Raw genomic sequence first — 24,465 nt, 5'->3', positions numbered from 1 at the left:
TTCGAAGAAAGGGCGTTCGATAAAATGTCCCCTTTTTTCGATGAAACGGCGTTCGATGAAATGTCTGGTACCCGCTGTGAATGACGCAGTGCCTATTAGATCCGAACCACTGCACGAACAGATATCCCGACAGTCACGTTACTGAACTTACTCTTGGTGTTAGTATACGCTTTTACAACGGTTCGCTTACGTACTTGTCCCATCCGCGCCCCAAGGTTGGGACCGTGCCAGTTGCAATTTAGGAATTGTCACGAAGTGCCATTGTCGTGTGAGCAGGGAATAGGGGCATAACTAACCAGTGTCCGAGGACTTTAGACGCGATTCACTTTGTTTCACCATAAATCGGAGCGCAGTCAAAGTTACGAATCAACGGAGTCAATCAATCAATCAAGCAGCACCAAAACCGCCATGTCACGGTGCTCGTCGTTTTTCTTCCGATGCTGTCAACCGGCTCAAACAATCAAGCGTTGTGAATGCGCCATGGCCCTTTCGCTTTGAGTCTGTGCGTCTGCGTTTGTATGCCTTCTGACCTTTGACTGCGCTCTGACTGAAATGAAGTATCCTGGGATTCCTTGGACATGGCGTGCTTCATATCGGCGATGCGGGCGCGATAGCTGAGAGGTGACGACGCGTGAACCCGCGTTGCCTCAAAATCCTATTCCCGGCACAGGGGGCTAGACAAGGCCGTCACGCCTGAGGCGGTGCGCAGGAAGCGCGTGGGAGGCCGCGCCCCGGAGCGAGTATTGACGTTTATCGATCGACACTGGAAGCGGGGTAAAACACGGATCAAGCATTCGGTCAAAACCAAAATGTAAAATAACCAAACTGTGAAAAAAAAAATGTGCTGGTCACCTTCATTGACAGAGTTGCAAGAACGATAAACAAAAAAAAAAAAAAAAAAAGATCAGAAGAAGAAAAAGACGCATCCTAAAATATACGTGTGAGCATTGACGTATTGGATTCACGAGTCTTGCGGCGATAACGAAATTTTGAACCCTATTTCGGTTTTGGCCTGGATATATAGAGCCCAATGTATAAAATTAAAAAAAGTACTTTTCATTTTTCGGAATTTTAGACCATTCAGACGTGGACCTCTAGAGAACACTGCCCTTCGGCAGTAATTTGATTTTTAAGTGTGTGTAAAGTTGTTAGAAGAGCTCCAGGAAGTCTTCTATTTTGCATCTGTCTGCCATGTTTGAGTTAGGTAAGAACACGGAGACACTTTCTCGGCCATGACCGAAAGGCGCCGACTCGTCTATTTTTTTACCTTCGCCAAAAGGCCGCATAAGCCGCCATTTTTATCCATCGAACGGAGATCACGCGTGTTGTACGGGTAATTTAATCTTGCTTCGCTGTTCGTTATAAAGACGCGTACGTTACATTAGAAAGCTCTTAGCTCCCGGGGTAACTGGTCTAATGCGACGCAAGAAAGATGAGCAGCATTCCCATCTCCCTCGAAAACTGCTGAGATATTTTCCTATGAATCCAAATACCTTTGGAGCGTAAAAGAGTGAAACTTTTTCCTTGCTAATAAAGAATCGTTGGACAGTATAGTTATTACTGTTTAACACATATACATACTGGCCGTGGTGTCATCCTTTGCCCACAGGCACCGTGGCGTCCGTCGCCGATGAGTCCCGTGCTGAGCTTCTCGCTCGTTGATATTCGAGCGTTCGCGCACCTCGCCACCGGAACGGGAATCTGCGCGAGTGGACGAAACAACCATAACAGAAATATATATATATATATACACGACCCTTAATCGCAGTCCTCGATTCATTCTGTTTGCGCTCTCTGATCTAAACATCGAATAATGTGGCGGGCGCCTGTTCTATTATCCGGTAAAAGCCGCATCACAGAACTGCAGTTGCTAGCAAGTGCATGATGGACAGAAAGGAGTGGTGCACCGCCCAGAGACGGTGAAACATAATCAGACAAACAGGCCGGACTGGCTTTGGCAACAAAGCAACGCCAGAGGTTAGTGCGTCATTATGCTTCCAATCGAGAGCCTCCGACCCTCCGGTGCACGCCCAACAGCCGAACCTACGTCACACTTTATCTCTCTCCCAACTGCTGCTGGTCTTCTCTTTGCGCTAGCTCTTTTTCTTGCTTCCTTCTATTTAATTGCTCCCCCATTCCGCCGGTCTCATCGTATTTCGGATGTATTCGATGGAATGGGAGTTAGACGTCTACCTGTTGGTCAGTTAGAATACAAAGTGCAGGGGCGGGCGATGGCCCTCCTTGCACCGCATGTTCCAATTAACGCCACTCTATGAACGACGTCGCTCGCAACTTCCAATGCCTCAACGACGTCATGGGGCGTCGCATGTCCTGACGTCACATGTTCGCGTGACATAAGGTCACGTGACCACGTGCTTTACTGATGATCACGTGACGTCAGGTGGCACTATGAGTTGACAAAAGACCTATACATGCTATTCATTTCAGCGTTTTTTTTTGGGGGGGTATACCCATAACACGCGGTTCTTTTGCCACCGCAGACTCCACTCAGAAGCGCGTGCACGGGCGGAGGCACATGCAAAAAAGCCGGAGATCGGTCAAGGCCGGCGTAGAAAGGGAAATCCGATGCGTGTTGCTGCACCGCGCGACTGCGCCGCGCCGTCGACGCACCGGAACGCTGCTACGGAGACGGTGGGGTACTACGGACTGCGAGGCGAGCCCCCACCGCGGCTGCCTCGTCCTGCCTCCGTCCGCCCGCAAGCAACAGGAGGGAATGCCCGAATGCCCGGTGTCTGCAGGGGGCGCTTGAAAACGTCCGCTTCTGCGCTCACGCGTCGCTCGGAGACGGCGGTGTGTGGTGTTGCCAAAGCGTGCCGTCGTCGTGTACGAGAGAAGGTGCTGCGGCTCGCTGTTCGGAGTTTCTCGGGCGAGCACGTGTCCCGCGGATAACCGAGATCCTGCGTGGTGCGCCAAGATCACTCTCCCTTCCCGAGCGCGGCTTGAGGCTGATTGTGCGGGGCGTGAGTATGAACACGTTCGTTCCGCTCGTTTATCCCGCGACTGTTGGATGGCTGCGCGAAATTGCTCATTAAGTAAGATTGCGTTCTGGCACTTCTGTGTGCCTGCTGCCTTTCACGGTGGGGTGAGATGGGAGCTCCGTGGATGGGAGCAGAGCGGGGGCGTTTCATTCTCCCTTTTGTTCGCGTCTGTGCTTGAGCGCGGCTGGTTTCCCCGTCGTGGTCGCGTGTGTCGTGCGTGCAGGGGGAGGAGAGTCGAGTCAACTAACAATAAGAAGAAAAAAAAAGGAGGTCGCAATGAAGCTTTAGTTGGCCGTGAGCCTGCTTTTATTGAGTCTTTGTTCTGCTCTGTTTTGTTGGTCAGTGACTCGATGCTTTCTGAATGGAGCAACTGATCGTGATATAAACCCTTTTCCCGCGCGCCACCATTACTAACTTCCGTTGCCTCACCGAGATGCCAGACTTTGAAATTACGAAGTCGCATGAAGCCTGCGTTGGGGACAAGAACACTGCGGTGTTTAAAACGTCAAGTCGTATAGCGGAACCATAGCGATAAAGTGAAGCAAACGCATCGAAAGGAAACGAAATGTGAAGATGACTGACGGCTTCGCCTATGCTCAGCTGCTGTAAAGCGCCTATTGCGGCGTACAAAATCATACAGGGTGTTTCATCATGCGTATAGCCAGAATTTTCGTGTAACAACCACTCATCGCGCAGAAATTATGATTGATACCGCATTAGTCAGTGTTACGTGGCCTATTTATCGAGGCACGTGGTGTTTAGGATAAACTAGATTTTAACGAGTGCCGAAAAAGTAACCATTTAGTTAATAATAATAAACTTATATTTCAATTCTAATCTTTCTCCGTTTTATCCTGATTTATATCACGCAGAACCCATGACACGCTTTCAATTGATGTATAATCATTTTGAACAGCGTTGTGGGAATGTTAGCCTAGATAGCTTTCATGAAGAGCGTAAATTTAGCAAGTGTGTTGCTATCACTGTTTTTTCTTAACTTCCCAGTTTCTATCGTGTCCAAACAATTATAGTACTATCTGACATTGATGAGTGCACCACTAACAAGACGTCAAACTGTTTGTAGGTCACTCAAAATGACTGAATAAAACAAAAATAATTGAAAACCACTAAATAAGTCAATTTTACAAAGATTTGAAGCTCTTCGTTTTTCTCGGTCTCGGAAAATGCATCCCGCTTCGTCGCGCGCGTTTGGATTTTTCCCTTTTTATCGTTTGGATGTTCGCTTCGTCGATAGTTTGCTTCTCGCACAAGCGTCAAACGTTGCGCACCACAACGCTTCCCACGCGTTCCAAGCCTTTCTGAACTGATTTAGTAGTTTTCGATGCCACTCAACAAGTATAAATTAAAGTCACGTTTATCTTCGTAATCAGAAAGTTGATATATAACACTATTTGGGACTGATTTGTCCGAATTTACCTCACTTAATTGGTCTCTCGGCAGCGACTAATACGGCTTCAATAAACGTATTCCAAAATTCGAAGCGCCTCATAGCGGCGCAATGCCACGTCATGCATTGTGGGAATTAGTGGTATGCGAAATCCATACGCGCTCCGCTCCTGGCCCACAGGTTCCCAGAACGCAAAGCGCGATGACGGATTTATGCGAGTAGTCTATTGTTTTTCTGCGCGATGCGTACTCCTCGCAGGAACATTTCGGCAGGTTTTTGGCGAAACATCGGCATACCAGCACAGTTATGGTACTTTCTTTTAAAACAATACTAAAGGTGATTTTATTCCAAAAAATGAATGCAAACACTTTCTGGCTGTACAGAAGCAAAGCCAGGCAAACCTACAAAACACCGCAACATAGTCAATAATTACTCTTCTAACACTATACCCGAGTTTTTTTGTTTTTTTTTTACCGCAGCGAATACAACGCAACATGTCCAACAAAAGAAATCGATTGTCGGATGCAGGGAGAAAATGCGAAGTAATTCGATACGAAGTCCTACCTAACGTATGTTTTAAAAATCTAAAGACATGCTCGTAAATTAAAGTTTTTACTATCTTTATTTTTTTGGGGGAGGAAGGGGACGGGTATCACGAAGAGTCCCATGGTGTATACTTAAAATGTCCATCAATCTGGACGATATACATTTACCTATAGAAATTCCGGGACTGCTTGGGCGGTTGACAATCGCGTGTTGGAAATGAGACGCCGGAAATCGTCTCGATCGTAACGACTAGCTTGCTTCCAATTCAGTTCATATGTGGATCTGTCTAGGATCAAAGAAAGCTGCGAGGACACCCGTTATTATTGCAGTCTCAAGACGACCAGGAAGCTTACCGCTTTATGTATAAGCCGCACCAACGACGAGGATACATACATATATCTCCCTCGAGACAGTTTCTTCCCGTGACTGTTTTTTTTAAATTATTTATTGATTAGGTAAGTTCATATACCAACGCGCGCCACGTCTTTTTTTTTTTTTTTTTTTTGTGAAACTGTTTGAATTGCGCAGATATTAATCTAAAATTAATTATAGTTCCTTTCTTCTCGTGCATCATGTAGTAAAAATACGCTGTTCCCTGCAGGCATGACGTCAGAATCATCTGCGCACACGAATAAAGCATGTTCCAAGAACATGTTCGTCTCAAACATACTTAGAACATGTCTGCCGACAGTTTTTTGTATGACTACTGTGACGTCATCAAAGGAAAACCTCAGACAGTATCTGTAGGCGGTCCCTTTTCTACGATGGATTATAGCAGTGCGATTGCGTCTTGAGAGCTCTGTTTTCAGCGTGTGACGATCTACTAAAACTCTCTAAAGGGACCCATTATCACGCTATAGTCCCCATAAATATGATTAAGTACAAATTGCATTGGATGCCGTTCAATGAGCCTACATTTCAAGGCATTTTAGCGAGAAACACACACACACACACACACACACACAAAAAAAAAAAGTCACCTTCGCTGTATGCCAGCTGTGGATATCGTACATTGAAAAAATTCGTGGTAATCGGCTAAACCGGATGCGTGTTTCGACGATTGCCAGGAAGCTTCACCTCGATCATCACGAAAACTTTCTAATCTCTTCGCTATTCCCTCTCTATCTCATTTTTTTCCCGATAATTCGTACTTCCTGTACAGACCAGGGCCATTCACTAAACAAATTATGCGTAAGTCACTTCAGCCCAGAGGGATAGACGGGAGCAAAACGCGGCAAATCGTAAGCGCCGACATCGGTGGCACCGTGAGAAAGAACGAGAAAGAAAGCAGACGATATTTTAGGCTAGGTTAGGTGTGTACGTGTCGCCGCGACGGGTTGAAGTTGTTCGACTGCTCGTCAACTTTATTTATTCTTATACGGGTAGATCAGAAACTGAGGAAGAGGACGACACGAGAGCGCGGGGACGTCAGGTCAACGAGCTCGGGTTTAAAGGATTTGCGGTATTAGCGGCGAGATGTTTTGGTGGCGCCCTCGAATGGTTACCTCTCGTGACGTCATTACCTTGCGAACAAGTTCGATGGGGTTTGTAATGAGCATGGTGGAAGCCTGAAATCATAGCGCTCTCAAAGCAATACTGCAAATACCATCAAAATTAAAGTTCTTACATTCCTCTTATTCCTGTCAACGAGAAATCCTTTGCTGACCTCATAGCCAATTGGCCAGCATTCGGCCAATTGTAGTGGGCCGACCACAGCGACGCTTTCGATCGCGCGCGTCGCCAATACTCCGTTTCACCTTATGATGTACCGCAGCAAAGGCTACAAACGCGAGCTCCTTGATCTAGTGCACATTTCGGCGGCACAAGCTCTCGTGCATTAAGGGCAGCTGCCAACGCTATGAGCTCGCGCTTCTAGCCTTCGCTGCGGTACAACATAAGCTGAAACAGGGTATAGCTGCTTTTGTCTCTGCTAAATGAAACAGGGTATAGCTGCTAAATTAAGCTTTCACTGATATCGCGTGTCCTTGTTCGCATACTAGCGCGACCAGACAAAGGACCAACAGCTTCCATACGTATTTCCAGCACTTACATATGACCCGGACAAAAAATGACGAGTGACTGGGCTGTGAACGCGTGGTCAACATCTGATATTATGCGGAAGAAAACTATCGTGCATGCTCAGAACGCCTTCCAGATGTCCCAGTAGACAAATATAGCCGCGCTCAGAAAGCGATTATCGGAATGATCTGTACAGATAGGCCGTAATGCCGTATTCTACGTCCCCGACCGCAGGGGTACTGCGCGGGCCTCTGATTGGCCACGAGTGCTTACGTGAGCGTTCGGCCGAGACTCGTGTTCGATCGGTGAGAACACAAGGAGTCCCGGCCGAACGTTGACGTGGCACTCGTGTGCCCCCGGTGACGTCAAAATTTGCACCCTGTGGGGGACACGTGCCGAAAGCTTCCCCGAACAATTCCTCAACCAAGCACTCCCTGAAACTGCATGCAGAACAGAACCAACAGCTGTTCCCATCAAACAGGCGATAAAAAAAGAGCGAGAACGCCTCCTTTTCATAATCGAATTCTGGCGCCGCGCGTCCGTCCGAACATTAGCGACGCACGTCTCGCGACAGCTCCTACACTCGGACGGGAAACGGGCCAAGCGGTCGTGCTGTTTTGTGAATGCTGTTTGCTTTTCAGTAACCAGCATTCTGCGAAAATTCCTCTCCGTCTCGCTTCCGGGATCTCGCTGCATAATTTGCTCGAAGGGAACAAAATGAAGCTTAAAAAACAAACTAGCTAACCGATGCAAAAAAAAAAAAAGAAAAATGAACAGGCCAAAGTTTTTTTGCGGTGCTTCGCTGCAGAGTATACGCCGAAGTGCGAAAGCATTGCGTTCGAACCCTATTGACGATTATCATAACGACAATATCAGGCAACATAAATTCTTGTTCAGTTATCCTTGCAGGCACATCTAAAGCGAATAGGATCCTTTCTAAAAGCTTACCCCTTGCAAGCGCATGCCACGTAAGAAAAGCACACAGCATAGACCTTTCACGTTCGCCAACGTCTTTATGGACGACTCTTCGTCGAACATATGCGCCGGTAAAGTGAGGGAGAGGAGGAGGCGAGAAGGGACGTCAGAACGCCGAACTCTGATTGGTATGATTAGTGGGTACACCTAAAGCTGTAGCTGCCTTTAGCCTCCATGGCAGTGGAAAGCATGAAGATTTTGCGGGCTTGCTATATACACCTGAAAACAAAATTCGGTGTGCTAAACCCACACAGAAGCCGAAAATCCTCTCACGTAAAGCCGGGGTCACACTGCTCATGCATCATACAAAAGACCCATTGCCAGGCGGCATTCGAAGCACGGATCTCGCAGTGACTTGTGTTCGAATTTCAATGCATACTGTCTTTTGTACGGTGTATAAGCGCTCTGACCCCGGCTTAAGAGTAAGCGAGAACAGCTATCACAAATTGCTTACTGCCTTCATATACTTTAGGAGGCACTCGTTGAAGAAATCACTCTAGTCCTAAAACACACCTAAAAAAATTAGTTTCTCTCTCTGCTCATACTCAGCGCATCACCGCTGCTGTTCAGCTGTCGCCCATTTAGTCTACTTGTTCTTGCGGGGCAGTGTGTTGAAGACTCCGGTACACACAATGAGCGCCGCATCCCGCGACCCACGCGTGCGCGTGATAATAAGGGGAGAACGGCAAGAATAACTATCGCTTCAAAGGGTCCTTCTTTTGACACTGCATGTACGGGCTCAAAATTGTTGGAGGTTCGATGCTCTTTTAAGTATACGTTCGGAATTTCGTTTTTTTTTTTTCCAACTTCACCCACTTTATACTCTCCCGCGCTTGTGCATGCGTTTCGTGTTACACGTGAAACATTTTCCGGTGAGACGTTGCCCAAAAAAAGGCAAAAGAAAAAAAGGGTTTTCTTTTTTTTTTTTTTTTAAGAAAGACAAATTTTTTTTTACATTTGTGCTCATATACGCATATTCAGGCGCGCACGCACGTACAGAAGCAAGCATTTGTAATCGTTGGAGGTTTGTGTAGCGGATTGTCGGCTCCGCACTTACACCCCTGTTTCACAGACATCTCAAAGGCCTTCAGGGCCGAGGCCTTCATAATATAGGCAAATCGGCGCGCAGGGTCAAGGTCTCGACGCGATTCGACGATTCTATAGCCAGGCGCTGGGGTTGGCAAAACACGGGGCAGGCGCTGAGTGTCACACATTGTTAAGGTTCGGCTATTCACTCATTGCGGCGATTGGGTGAAAGCCATTACCCGAATGCACGTCGGGGCATTGATTGTTACGAGCCCAAATCGAATGCTCACGCTGTCACCATGGGGATCGCCAAGCTTGATGCTTTGCGATCGAATTATTGACAACCATTGCTGTCAAACGTTGTTGACCTGGAAATCGCATCGTCGACAACGCCAACACTGCGATCCAAGCAGCTTCGTCATAAAGTTTTGCGAAGGAGTGACCGAAAGAAAATGTCCGCTTTTGTATCTGAAATTACGCGGCGACAATAATGTTTCTTGGTCGATGGTGTTGCGTGCGACTATACTTGGATCCCACTAGTGTCAGTTAGCTTGTGAAAAGTAAGAAACATTCCTATCCAATATCGTTGCACGGCCCCTTTAAGTAGTTAAGCGTGCAATTAGCAATTATTGTTGTTAACGACGTGTTGGAAAGATTTTTATGTCAGTTCGAAGGAATATACTCCCACGAATATTTGTAGGATACGTTTTCCAGCGGGTTATTTGATAGATGACAAGAGCAATGCACCAAGAAACTTTCGATGTTTTCTATTTGTTAATATTCAGTTTCATTTGCCATGCGTTGAGAAACAGTCACGAGTCACAGTTAGGTTTGATCCAAAGTTTATAACAATACTACACTCTCAAGAAAAAAGGGTGTCGAAAGGTGTATTCTTACACCCTTTGTCCCATATAATGCACCCCAGAATTTCAATTCGACGTACAGTGGCCTACAGTCGAACATTGGTCCAGAAACTTTAAGAGGTGCTTGATAGCCGTGTGGTACAACATTTTAAATAGCTAAAGTACGTATCAAAGACCACATAAAGAAAAGACCGAGTTTTTACAGTAGGGCCAAGAAAACCCGGGTTATTTTTTTCGTGTTCAGTAAAACGTACATTAGCTATTTTAATAAGTTGTACCACACGGCTATCAAGCCCCTCGTAAAATTTCGGGCCGTCTGTTCGACTGTAGGGCGCTGTATGTCGAATTAAAGTTTGGGGGCGCATTATATGGGACAAAGGGTGTATAAATACACCTTTTGACACTCTTTTTTCTTGAGTGTGTAATAACAGTTTATTTCCATTATACACGTAATGGTGGAGCCAAGAAACTTTAAAAATTTACATAGAAAATGCGTTTACTCAACGCTTTTACATTGCCGAGCTCTGCTTACACAGGAGGACCATAGCCTGGTTGAACCGTATTACCATTAACGGAACATATGTTTGGCAAAGAAACTTTTCCGTGCTAAGCGCAGCACACGCACGTGGTATCTTTCCTCATCTGTGCGCCTGATAGAGGACTTCTGAAATCGCGATGATTACATCACGAGATTTCTACGTATTCACAAAACAAAATGCACTAAAAATATTTTTTTACACCGGACTCCAAGACGTTTGCTTCGAAGAACCTTGACGTTCGCGGCCCTGTTGGCTTGTCATAGCAACAATCTCGGGAGTAACAGAGCGGGACATCCTGCTCGTTCGTTTAACCGTTTCCGCAAATAAACTTTTCAAGCGAGGTTCACCCACCACGTGACTCGTTGCGCTTCACTTGGTTGCCTTGTTCGCTCCGTACCATTGTTGTTTCGCGTCGTAGCACTCGGTTTCGACCGGATAGTACTTACACTCTAAGAAAAAAGGGAGCGTGACGTGCTCCCTAAAGGGAGCAAATGCGCTGACACAACCATTGGTCCCCTAGGGGAGCAACGGCGACGGGAGCAACTTTTGCCCCCCTTCCGTTAGTCCCTCAAAGTTGAACCCCCAGGAGTAACTTTTGCACCCTTGCATTTAGACCCCTGGGACTAAATGTTGCGCCCTTACCTTATTTAGTACCAAAATGCGCTCTTACACACCCAGGTGGCGCTAGTCAACGTCAAATTCAAAGTTGCAATGTAAAAAAATTTTGTATCGCTGGGGTCGATCTTTTCCGCGTTCATTACTTTCACATACGAACAACGCTTATTTCACATTTGCACACGTTATACACATTTTGACATAGACAAGGAATTAGAACATAGATGACACACACAACACACGCACAACACACACGCGACGACACACGCGCGACGACACGCTATTTCAATCGTCACCCCAAAGCCTACCCATGCGCCTTTTATACTGATCATACGAGAGGAGTCGTTTTGTCAGTGACCATCTCAACCGTGAACGACGTTACAAATATGGTGCTGCTTTCGCACCAATATTGTTCTCCAATATCGTTGCTAAACTTTCCAAGGAGTGTATCTCTTACTAAGAAGTAACGGTACACACAGTAATTATTTGTGACAGTCTATGAAAGAGCGTCCCCATAAGCTTCCAGGAGCCATGTTCTCGCTTCCCCGCATAGCTTCCCCACTGTGCGCATGCGCGTCTCCATGGCAACCCCATCGTCTCTTGCGAAAAAAAAAAAGATTGTAAAGAATACAAAAAGAAAAGAAACCAGAATTTATCTTTTTTGTCTTTGGAAACGTTTTTACCACGTGCTAAGTGATAAAAAAAATTTTCTACGTTCTAGTTAAACCAAAAAAAAAAGAAAATATAAACGTTTTCAAAGCACGTTCAAAGGTATGCAAAGGGGAAGGACGCCAGGAAAATTCTCAAAAGCGGCATGGTCAGTGCATCAACAATGGCCGCGCTTGAGTAAGCGGCGGCTTCCACGACGTGCTGGTACGGAGGCTGCGATCGTTATAAAGTCAGCTTCAACCCTTAAACATGCCCCCTCTTGCAATTTTTGATGCTACGATTGTCGGTGGATACCTCCCCCTACGTTCCGAAAGAGTAAGTGCGTCGCTAACGCTGGCCATCGGCGATGAAGCAGACGCCGCCATCTTGTCCGCGCGTCTTTTGCTCCCGCGCTCTTGCTCCCCCGCGCCTTTTGCCGCTTTTGCTCCCGCGCTTTTGCACCCGCAGCTGCTTTTGCTCCCGCGCGCCTTTCGGTTAGTCCTGGTCGAGTACGGTTAGTCCCCAGCATTTGCGCACGGTACCTAGCTCGAACCAGATGGTCTCTTCGGGGAGCAAATGGGAGTTCAGAGGACCAAATGCTGCCGTTAGTCTTTTGAGAGCATCTTTTTTCTTAGAGTGTAGGCACCGCACTGAACTGGAACCCTGGGAAGGATCCCGAGGGTTGTGGCGGTCTGCAGCAAGCTGCTCGCGATCGCATGCTGCAGTATCTTCGGGACTCGCGGGCGTTGTGGCTACGGACCAACTCAACTCTTTAACATACGTCACGCGACTGCGGTGGCGCTGCTGTCGGTGTTGCGCATGCGCAGATGCATCGCCTCACGCGGTTTCTGCGCACGAGCGTTGCTCACACCCTGTGTGGGCGAACTGGGTCTTGTTTGTAAACAGCGTGTCGGTCGCGAGTCGCCGACAAATTAAGAAACACAGGGTGTGGCGAGTCTCGAACATCTATCGCTTCGTAGCCAATCAGATTGCGTCGTTGACCCGTAAGGACGCCGAACAACCAATCACGAAACTAAAGAGCGACGGCATATTACGCCGCACCTTGCCATTCTGAGGCTGTCAATAGCTGCGAATAGGTGGATGCGACCGCGACCGTATACCCTGTCTAGGCGAGATAAATATGACGCTCGTGATTGGGTAGAAGAAAAAAAGAAGCAGAGGGACTGAGCGCGTGTGATTGGCTCTTTTTTTTTTATTCGATACGCTATATATTGTCGCATCCATGTATACGCAGGTGTTCCACTCGATCCGCGGCATATTTGGATTGAGTTGGTCGGGTACCACTATAGTTAAGAATGCGCCAAATATAAACCCCCGCACGCACCCTACACATCATGGAATCGCGCTCTGCGGGCCGACCAACCATGAGGAAAGGCAGTAAATGAAACGGCTGTACGAGGGTGCGGGATAACCTTGTAGCACATTCTTAAAAAAACGCTGACACGGTATTTATGCTCGCGAAGTTTTTAGTCGTACGTCACATATGAGAGCCCAGCTACCCAGAACAGAATTGGCAGCTCGGAATTCGGTTTCTTTCCGCCCGGAAATCCGTCGATCGAGAACTAGCCGATTTGAGTCGCGCTCACTCTCTTCTCCGTGGTCATGGGCCGTTTAATCAAAGTCGTGGGTCATTGAGGGCACACACTCAATATTAAAAATAGAAAAAAATTAAACCCATTTTTGGTGGCTTCTAAAAAGCTGAAAATACATTGTTTCTTAAAAAAAAAAAGAAGGTTGCGCAGAGAACCAGAAGCACTCTGTGCGTTCACTGCGCAACTGTCAACATGGCGTCGTGTCGCGTATTGTGGGACTCGCGGGCTGGACTGCGATGGCGGCGGACGACGGGAGTGGGACCTCTACTTCAGAACTGTCGTTCGCGGTACCGGCGAATTTTACGAGCGTACCTACGCTTAAGCGGGCTGGATTGTATGAGAGCTTTTCTGAAATCAAATAAACTTATTTTATAAACTTATCGTATTCTTCTTTCGAAAGAGAACACGCCCGATCACAACGCCGATTCGCACGAAGGCGTCGCCGAGTCGTCGACCCTTCTCGTGGCTGAGGACATCGCTCGGGCAGTTGTCCCCTATTGGGTCTCGCATAGAACGGTTTGTCAAAACGACTATTTAAAACTGTAGAGTAATTCATTGGAAAGGTGTCCGCTTCGCACGCAGCGAACCCAGGTTCGATCCAGAGCATCGGCAAACTGTTTTTAAGCCCCGGTCGCACGGCTAACACATCATACAAAAGGCAGTCTGTAGCAGCCACTGGCCGAGACGTGTTCCTTCCTTGTATATGGCAATTCGGTCACATTGGTCGTACGAAAAAAAAAGTCTGTAGGCACGTTTAAAGCGTACATGTATGTAAGAAGCAACGTCGAACATGGGTGAGAAAAAAATAGTCAGAGTGCAGACGAGCTGGTGTAAGTTGAACATGATTGTAAACCTGAGACTGGGGCAGATCATAGAAAAGCAACGCGTGAGGCGTTGCTTTTCTATGATGTGCGAGCATGTACGAGCGCTCAAAAAGTATTTCAGTGCTACCTGCTTCATTTCTTAGTTAGTTGTGAGTTCAGTTCGAACGAAATCCTTACTTTTTTTTTTACTTCAATGTTTTGTACACAACAGTTTTTTTTTTTTTTTTTTTTTTTTCATTCGTTTATTTTTATGTCTGCGCGCTAACGCCTCGGCCTGCAACACTCGCTTCTGGACTGCATGCGTCCATCCATTTTATGAATCGGGTAGAAAGAATGAATCTGCGGTCAAATAATTCAAAGCAAACTGAAAAAAAAAAAAAATGAAACTGCGTTAGGAGTAATATTTGTGAAATGAAACTTTCGATGCGTTCACTTTGAACTGTGTAAGAAAATATATTGGGAATTCAGACCCGCATAAAGCTCACTTCGTTCGTTTTACGTATTAAATACCGATATAGCCCCCCTCCCCCCCCTCCCCCCTCCCCCCGCCCCCAAAAGGCACAAAGCTATGCGCCGAGAAACTGAGGGAGAGGAGGAGGACGAGAGCGCGCGTGGACTTCAGAACGCCGAGCTCTGGTTGGAACGATTAGGGGGTAGACCTAAGCCTAGCTGCCTTTGACTCCACTGCACTCGTCGAACGCGTCAGAACGGAAAACCCCGGCGTCCGGCGTTTGGCTTTCGCATTCGAACGTGTCCGACGAGTCCAGCGGAGACGAAGGCAGCTAGCTTTAGGTATACCCACTAATCGTCCCAGTTTCGACGTCCCCGCGTGCTTTTGTTTCCTCCTCCCTCTCAGTTTCTCGACGCATACGTTGTTGACTGGCTGTAGAGATAAAATGAACACACAAGAATGGTATATCGCTGAGCTTTTCACATCTGTAAAGTTGTTCATATGTATAGACCTTTGCAGCGGCAGTCTCGAACGAATCCATTTACAGCGCACGTCCCTGGTTTTGAGAGTGTACGTCAGTGTTGCCCGACTGCGCTGAGCTGTGGAGTTTCTTGTCAGTAAGCTGTGGCAGCCTGCGTAGGCGCAATTCTGGACGCTGGTGGCGGCTGAATTGCCGCGTTTTCTTTTTTCCTTTGTGTTCTGTGGCGAACATAATTTATAGAGGTCTTTAAGAAAGCAGTGATCTATTTTTGGGAACAAACACAAAGAAATGAAAGCTGTTTTGGTGAGTCCGTGCGCGACAGAACAAATGCAACTGGTATGTTTGTTTCATTTTATGTTCATCGTTTTACGGCACCGTACACTCAGCCGTGTCAATCTATAAATGTCAAAATATTTGACCACACAGGATATCCGAACTGCATGGATATTCCCCGTCCACTACATGAAATTCAACGAGTCTCGTCAATCGAACAACATATATTGTACGTACCGCGTTATTTGAACAGGATTTGAGAGAGGTCTCAAATAACACAGCATATCCAATAGACAGTGTCGACGACAGTCACTTCACGACGATCGGACGGAATCCGGCGTGCTTAGGGGAACATGTAGAAGAGAGCTCCTTCTTTTCACAGCTTCAAAGCAAATGAACGAACGTGTCGTTCCCACACCCCGGACCCGACTCTATCAGCTATTTTACGCGAAAACCCGGAACATAGCCTGGAAGGCTTTTTGAAGATTATCTCACCGGAAATAATCCTCCAAGAACGTCGAACTGCCTGCGTCGCGGGCTGCTTGACGTTCGCTCTCTTCGTTCGTTTCCTGCGAAGGCCAAGCAGGCTACGAGCCCTAGTATTCCCTGGTTCTCACAGCGGAAGATAACACACAAAGGGTAAGCATCCTAAGCAGGCGAATAAAGCAAAAACTTCCAAGAAAAGCCGGCGAACTCCGAATGCAAAATGCAGGTAGGGAGTCACACTGACCGGGTTTCCACAGCTCAGGCGGGTGCCAGAAATTTCTGGCTGATAGGGGTCGCTCGATTCGCAAAATGGCGGCGGCCAGAGCGCTCTTTTTGCAAAGGTCTATATATGCCCCCTCCACCCTCATGACAGGTTTCATCCAGTCCATAAGTCGACTTCTGGTCGATCATATACTATATGTATATGCCCTGACATGTTGCGACACCAGGATACCTGTGTATGATTCTTCAGCAGTGTAATTGCATTCATCAACTCAACTCGGCGCATAGTTGGCATGGTTCTTACATATATACCTCAATACGTCTCTAAAGTTTGTGTTTCCAGCCTTGACGTTGAGACCGGCTGGTCGAAGGAATCGACGAATCAATGCGTTAGTCGAACGCGTACTATGACATATTTATTTCTGATCCTAGGCGAGGAAAAGAACGAGGAAGCGGGCACTCAGCGTGAAAATCGCATCTTGATTATAGTTATAAATCACGAGTCGTGAGATCGTAGTCGTGACTTATTCTCGTCGTTGCGTGTTTCGATTCCCGCGAATTCCCACATCGTGCGCGTTCATAACTTAGTTTCCGTACATAAAACACGTCTAGTGTCTGCTGATTGGGCCATTAATTGGTGTTCATTTGCTTACTAGATTCGCCTATGAGCGTGTCTAATACATGGCAGCGTATTCGTAAACAAACGGCAAAAAATTATTTCATTCATTTATTTACATTGTCATATAAGCATTATTGAAGTGCGTTATTCGACGTATTCTGACAGCGGAAAAAGAAAACTTCATTGTCACCAATGCACACAATCTCTTCCGGAATGAATTGTTTAACTCTCTGTTCGTTTTAACAAAAAGTGTGTGCAAAACAGTTTGTGGTGTATTACAGGGGCAGAAGACAGGACAAATATCAAATTTACTGAAGAGAAAATGACCTTAGTAAAGCGTTATTTTCAAAACGGTTCTTTTTATTAATCATGGACGATCCTACAACTGCGCAGTTCGTCCGATTGATATAAATTTTACTGTGCGTGTAAGTATATTTGCCTTTTTGCAGGGCCCGGCTGGTTGCTATACATTTCGAAAATAATTAGATTTTGCTCGTTGTAATACACGTTGTTGAGCCAGTGTTGTATTGTTTAGCACGCGTATTTGATATTTTGTTCCTCCTGAAAGCCCTCCTATACAAGAAAATAAAACAAAAACAAAACAGGTTCAGTCATTTTTCTTACGTTTTCAGAAACAGGCATAGGACCTGATAATTATTTCCTGCCCTAACGCTTGGAAGCTGGGCATTGGTAATATTTATTTTGTTATATCGCCCGTTCGCAGAATTAAAAACAAAATAATAAAAGAATTTACGTTTTGTAAAAAAAAAAAAAAATAAACTGCCTGTATTTTTTAGAAATAAAACGTGAAATGATTTGCAGGCACTTGTTCATTGCTTTTTAGAATGTATCCTCGACGTTCAACATATAAAAATCTCTGATAATTTTTCAATTAGATAACAGTATAAGTTCTGAAACTTCGACGTCTGGTCCGAACCGCTAGCGGTATATACCCAGGCAGAGACTGAGTTTATTTTTGCGGTGAGAAAAACACGGTTCTTTTTTTCCCAAACATCCGGTAGGTTATTAAAGAAACTGTGCGGCGAAATATATTTATTCTTGGAAAGGTTCGGTCGTTCGCAGCTCCCACAGGGCAGTGGACTTCCAACTTCGTTCCTGCAGCACGAGCTGTCTGCCTTCAAAGCAGCCTTGCCCATACCGGCACATCGAGTAACGAGGCGCTGAAGCAGCATTGCAAAGACTCTTTACGTTGTAAATATCAATGTATTTCGGTGGTCTGTTCCGGACGGACGTTCAAACGATGATTATTATTAAGAATGAATTATTATTATTATTAAGAAACTTTATTTTCCATTTCGATACATGAATGGAGGAAACAATTGAAAAAAGCTTTGAGTACAGCTTGACGGATCCCCTTGCTCCCTTCTAGTGACAGAAGTCAAAACAAAAAGCAACAGCGAAAAACATTGAGAAAGCCAACATAGCAAAGTAAAATATAAAAATCAAACAGGTCTCATAAATCGATTCATTCGTTTTCGCCCCACATTCGTTCAGTACGTAATTCCTGAATTCCAATAGAGACGATATCAATGATATTTTTATAGGGTGTTCAAAATAGTAGGAAGTCTGTACTTGAGTGATTGCATTGAAAAGTTGTTATGACACAGTGGCACAGTCAAATGTTCCTCCGAACGAGTTGGGTAGGAAGTCGCGTGTTCTTTTAGCTCCGCAAAGTTGACTGAACTATCCCCATTTCTTTTATTTTCTAGCTTAAAACTGATCGCGAGTCTATACTTGTAAATGTTGTAAACAGGAAGTATACTATTTTTTTATGAAGAAACCCTGGGTACTAGAGTCGTAAGAAATTGGTGTTGTGTGTATGTTTGTACAGCCTAGAACTTGGTCTGCCTCACCGGGCGACGAGTCTCCCAGCCGTAGATGAGAAATTTAGCCAGCGCAGTACAGCCGCTAGCCTGGTGTCTTACCGCACGCCGGTACGATGCTCATCCAGATAAAAACGGGCAGGGGTGAGGACTGAACCCAGGATCCCTGGGTTCTGCAGCGCGAGTTTTTCGCTTCACCTGCTCCGAGCTGGTGTGCGCTGTCGTAAGAAACATTCTCGATGAGGTGTACATTTTTTTTTCTCTTATGCAATAGGAGTATTTTTTGGAGATTTGTGGGGGTGCTTGTGCCCCAAACTAAATAACAATAATTCAGGTGAGAAAGAAATAAAGTCTGGTATAAAGAAACTTAACATCTCTCGGTAGAATAAAACGGTTAGGAGAGACTAGTTCAAAGACCTTTGACAATCTAGTGCGTAAATCATTTACATGATTATCCCAAGATAGGTACTGATCGAAAATTACACCTAAACTCTTAAAATTATCGACAATATCTATATACTTTTCATTTAAGACAAGGGTCTTGGTTGTAGAAACATTTTTGTTTTTAGGCCGAAAGATGATTGCCTTCGTTTTACTCGCATTGATGTTTAGCGCGTTATCTGTGGACCATTTTTGCAACGCTGTTAGGGTCACGTTTGCGCAGCTGCTCGTCGCCAGTCTCGCCAGAAAACAAGAGGTTCGTGTCATCCGCGTATATTACAAATTTAGTCAGTGGATTTATGTTTACAATATCATTAATGTATATATTAAACAATAACGGCCCTAATATGCTTTCTTGTGGTACACCGGATATAATTCTCTTTGTTGGGGACGCGAAACCATTAAGATGGACAAACTGTTTACGGTGACCTAAATATGATTTAAGCAAGAGAAGTGCTTGACCTCGAATTCCGTAAATATCAAACTTGTCTAGCAGTAAATCATGATTGATATAATCAAACCCCTTTGTAAAGTCTACAAAAATGACAAGGGCCAATTTATTTCTCAGAAAACTCCGTAAAATAAATTATTTTTGTTCAAGCAATGCAAGTTCCTTTGATCGATTCTTTCGAAAGCCGAACTGAGCATTAGTAATTGTTTGGTACTTATCCAAAAACTGAGGTACACGAATATATATGATTTTTCTAAGCCGTTTGAGAATACCGGAAGGACAGAAATAGGCCTGTAATTGCTTATGACGTTCTTATCTCCCTTTCTGTACAGCACAGGCACTTTAGCTGTTTTGCATAAGTTGCCGAAATACACCGATTGAAAGACAGAAGTTAAAAATATGAGTATACAGGGAGTGATCAAAGGTAAAACATACTTGACTGGTCTAATGTGCATATCATCCGCATCACAACTATGACTGTGATTTAATTCCATAAAAATCGTAAACACCTCTGCGTCTGTGACTGGACGTAAAAAAAATAGAGTCGCTGTTTCTAAACCTGACATTTTCACATGCGTCGCCGCTATAACTACGTTGAGATAGATGTATGAAATAGTCATTAAATACCGGCAGAAGAATTGCTTTCTACGTCATTGGAGCTACCACACCCGACAACCGCATTTACCGCGGCCTGCTACTGAAGATCTACGAGATTCATGATAGTAACATTCCCTGGCCTTTTTCAAGTCCTTTGTTAGTTGATTGCGATAATTTTTAAATGTCTTGAGGTCATTGGGATCTCTAGTCTTCGTAAACTTTTTATAGAAAGCGTTTTTAATATTTATTCTTCCAAGTAAGTCAACCGTTACCCAAGGTAACGGTTGACTTACTCGGTGGAAAAATATAATAAAAAGTTTGAGCGATGAGGGTTTCGAGTCCTAGCTGGAGAAACACCGATTTCCAAAAATCGGTGTTTGCAGGATTTTGACTGGTTTTGTGAAACAAACATTTATTTATCGGTGATTTTCTGTTTTATCCGATTTTGTACATTATACAGCAACGGGCGTTTACCGGTGTCCACGGTCGTTGACTATAACGTCCTTAGGTTGTTACGACTTGCAACAACTCGCACTTATTTCTTGACTATCCGTATAATATCCGACGGATATGTAGGCACTAATTTCCGAGTGGGTTCACACCCCATTCGTGCTGCAGGCTCGCACTATTTTTGCTGGAATAAGATCTGGAAGGTGCGTGTGTTTTTGTAGACACGGATTTTGTCTCAGCTTGAAGTATGCAAGGGCAGGAGATGTGGGACAACGCAACGGTGTAACGGTTTCTCGTTTTTTTCTTTTTCTTTTTTATTCGATTTTATTTTTAACGAAACTTTCTCGTAAATACCGTTCCTAAAGTAATAAAAAATAAAGAACAGGAACCAGTATGGTCGGGGAAGAAAAAGGTCAGACTTCTTGAATATGTTACTTGAGTCTGCTGGGGAGGAGTGTAAAACCGGCCACAGCTGGGAAAATAACGTTTCAGAGTTCCAGTTTCGAGTGAATGAGACAAGTCAACAAAAGCTGATAGAGCAAACTCCAAAGAAGGCCTGTCAAACTTCGTATTGACCCGAGGGTCTTTCGAGGAAGTAACTGGAGTAAATTATTTTTTCTTGACAGGATAATCGCCAAGACACGTGACGGGGTGCCAAGCACGATAGGAAACCAGAAGCGCACAAAGGAAGGCTTAGTTTGTGCGTATATGTTTTTGTTTTGCTTTGTGTTTGTGTGTATGCTTGTGTGTTTCGTACTTTCTGTTTGCGTGTGTTTTGTTTGTGTGTGTGTTTGAGAGAGAGCGAGAGAGAGTGTGTGTCCCAGAATATTAACTGGACCTGCACCAATAAAATGCGCAGCAAAAGAAAAACAAATTCAGAACCAATATTACGTACACAATAATTATTGCTTGAGTAGCCGATCGAAGTTTGTAGAGCGCTAGATATCTTCCTTTTCAATTGACTTCGTCAGTGACAGACCTCTAATGCACTAAAAACGTCATTCTTGCCAGAGCAATGTTTAATAAGAAGTATCGCAGAAAACATTGAACTTGGTCCAGCACGACGCGAGTTTTGCAGACCGCATATGCAACCGGTATTAAAGTATCGTGTCAATCTTTGTGGCATTTTAAAGTACAACTCGCAGCTTTGACTTGGCTGAGTAAAACAAGGAATGTTAAGTGGACCATGCCACAATGTTTGTAACGTGTGCTGTAAGTTGGCTGCAATGTTACAGCAGGCTCACTCAGCGAAGCGTTGACGGCTTGTCATGAAGGAACCCTCTTTTACGGGATAATGTTTGTGTTAGAACATTTCGCGCGGCTGAAACTTTGATTTCAAGATGCGATACTCGCGATGATAGGAGTACTAAAAGCAAAATAAGCAAGTGGGTGTGTAGCAGCTTTATTATTTTTTTTTTTAAATATATTTCTGGCATAGTTTATGCGATTGGGGAAGACGTTATGCAGCCTCTTGTCTTGCAGCAAACATACATTTTTAACACATATTATTATGGTAGATTAGAAATAAAATTTAGAAATATTCATACAAAAATTACATTGGTAATTGTTCTGGTTGGCAGTTTAATCACTCAAAAATGTTAACTAACGTTTTTTTTTCGTTTTTTTTTTTTTGTTTGAGGTAGTTGTAGATTGGTGCAAAATTTTACTTCATGGTATATTAAAGATTTGTTTAAAAAAATTAGATTGTCACCACCCTAGTTGACGTTTTAATCACTCCCGGAAATTTGAACACGGCATTTGTGTGTGTGTGTGTGTCGTGTGGGGGCGTGGGGGGGGGGGGGGGGGCAGTGTTGAACAACTGATTCCACATCAGTTGTTCAACAAGTCTGGTTCAAACAAAGCAATTGATTAAGCTACACGTCCTGCAGTCAGACCACTTTAGTAGCGTCCGATTTCTCACTTAGTTTGTTCAATGAGCCGTCTCCGGTGTTCGTGCTATCTGTCAAGTTAGGCGTCGCGCTGTGAGGGAAAACAAACTGAAGGACGCTCTGTAAGGCTAGGTCACTCATTGACGTTCGAGTGCGATCGATATTCCTGCAGCCGTTCAAGATAAACGTAAAGTATTGGGCAGGAAATCGAACTATAGGAGGAGCTTTATCGAGCTTCTTGTCCCCACAGCCCGGTGTTTACTAACACAAAATAACAAAGAAATTGAACCTCGCCATGCACGGTCTGGACACGAGCGCTTCACTCTTATCAGTGCTTTGGTTGCACGAGGAGCGGCCATTCGAATCGTCACCATCGATATCGCTGATCAAAAACAAACAAGGAAATTCACTTTGTTGTCCCCACAGCTGAAGCGTGCCGCCAGAGGCGTGACTGTTCGATCTCCTCCCCAATACGTGACAAAAAATTGACCATTGTTCTGGGAACGCGCGAGACACGTGTCGCGAGCGAATGCTCCGCCGCCATTTGCTTTCAAGGGCCGCACGAGGCACGGACCTCGCGCATTGGCGCATTTGACGCTGTACTTCGTCTCACATTTGTATTGACTATTGTTAGCCACGCGTGCTCAAAGCGCGAGCTAGTCGCTTTGAATGAAGCCGCGACGGCTGCACGAGCGCTCGTGCATCAAGCGCTCTAGTCGAGGCAGTCAAGGCTGACCGCTCGCGCTAGCACAGCCTTCGCGGTTAGTCCATGCTAGAGTGAGACGAAGTATAGACGCTTTCAGGCAGCTGTACATGGGCGCCGCCAAAACCGACCTTCAGTTTTTGTTCCCCCTTATTTCGTTCGCTCCACTTCGTCATTACCACAGCAGGACAGGTTATTGCCACTTTAAGTGGTATTGTGTCCTTCTCCCCAGCATAGGCCCTTGTGGAGACTCGTCAACGTCCGCTTTAGTGGCTCGGCATCTCGGTTAGACAAGAGAAGGTCGGCTATGACTGCTCTAATCTGGCGCGCGCTGGAAGCGTCTATATTTGTAAAGTGAACACAAACACATCAAGAGGCTTTGGACAAGAGAGCACATTGGCGCCATCTATCCAGTAGCCTTCGTACACCTCTTATCTGCGTAATTTCCTCTTTTTTAGGCATCATTCTTTCGTCGTGGGCTTGAAGTACATCCGACAGCGCTATACGCAACCATGCACCTCCCATAGAGAGCGCGTGGATTTGATTTTGCAAATACCGCAAAGCCTTCAGTCCAGTTTTATGCCGATTCATGACCTCCGAGATTTTTCTCGCGCTGGCTGTGCTCCTCAGGCCATTGTATTCGCGCGGCAGAGACTGTTAGTGGGGGGCGCTATATCCTCACCCTTATCGCCGGTTTGCGGAACTAAGAAGCTGCCAACGTTGGGGGCAGCGCGAAATGTTCTCCCCGCCTCTCGCCGCAACACACAGACCTTTGGCATGGAGGAAGTTGATCGAAATTTGAAGGTTTATATTTTACAAGAGCGAAAGGTGTAGAACAAATTCCTGCAATGTTGTTTTCAAACAAACTGCATGCCTAAAAATTTTAATAGAAAACAGGAAGGCAAGTCATTTAAAATCAGGAAGGCGAGTCAAAATATAGGTTAGCATTAAATAGTGAGAGCGATTGTGATACTGACAGTGATTTATTTCGGCTCAGGGGAGCCGCGGCGCCGCAGAAAAGCAAGTGGCCCGTACCGTGAAGGCCTGCGACGCCGCATCCAACGATTACGAGACGGTATTACACAGATGAATTTATAAAAGACACGGTGATGATGGTTTAAATGAAATTTGTGGACAAGGGTGAGGGGTTCATGTTGCGGTTGAAGAGGGTGGAGAGCGTTAGGCGTGCAGCGGTCTTAGCGAAGGTGCTCTTCGAGGTGCCATCGTGGGCTGCTGACTTCTAGTAGGCCGGTCTCATGCGCCTGGCGAGGGCTCTTTACGTGCACGGCTTGCAGACGAGCCGCCCAAATTTCCGGCGAAGCAGGGAGTCCAGCAACCCCGTGGTGGGGCTCCAGGGGTTGGCGCCGGTGTTAGCCGGGCGGCGGTCTCCCGAAAGCGGGCTCGGAAGTTCCCCAGCTTGCGGTCGAGCTTTTAACCGAGCAGTTTGGGCACCCTGTTGATCGAAGACACGGTGTGTGCCACT

At 45.6% G+C, this 24,465-nt stretch overlaps 1 protein-coding gene across 3 annotated transcripts in view; it reads left to right on the top strand.

The window, feature by feature from the left end:
* Positions 1–24,465, top strand: part of LOC8029057 (beta-1,4-glucuronyltransferase 1) — a 116,988-nt gene that overhangs the window by 66,237 nt on the left and 26,286 nt on the right. Inside the window, exons 1-2 of one of the 3 annotated variants that reach the window (XM_029972291.3) lie at positions 2,591–2,981; positions 21,017–21,090. The exons of 1 other annotated variant lie outside the window; for it this stretch is intronic. The gene's annotated coding sequence lies outside the window, so the exon portion shown is untranslated. Of the gene's footprint in view, positions 1–2,590; positions 2,982–21,016; positions 21,091–24,465 lie in introns of those variants that run through there. One more of the 3 variants, XM_002402888.4, reaches the window with a different exon arrangement.

Source organism: Ixodes scapularis, unplaced genomic scaffold (genome assembly GCF_016920785.2).
Source record: "Ixodes scapularis isolate PalLabHiFi unplaced genomic scaffold, ASM1692078v2 PGA_scaffold1__304_contigs__length_218370807, whole genome shotgun sequence".
NCBI classification, from domain to species: domain Eukaryota; kingdom Metazoa; phylum Arthropoda; class Arachnida; order Ixodida; family Ixodidae; genus Ixodes; species Ixodes scapularis.
The sequence above is the reverse complement of the archived record's forward strand: the minus strand, read 5'-3'. Positions and strand labels throughout refer to the sequence as shown.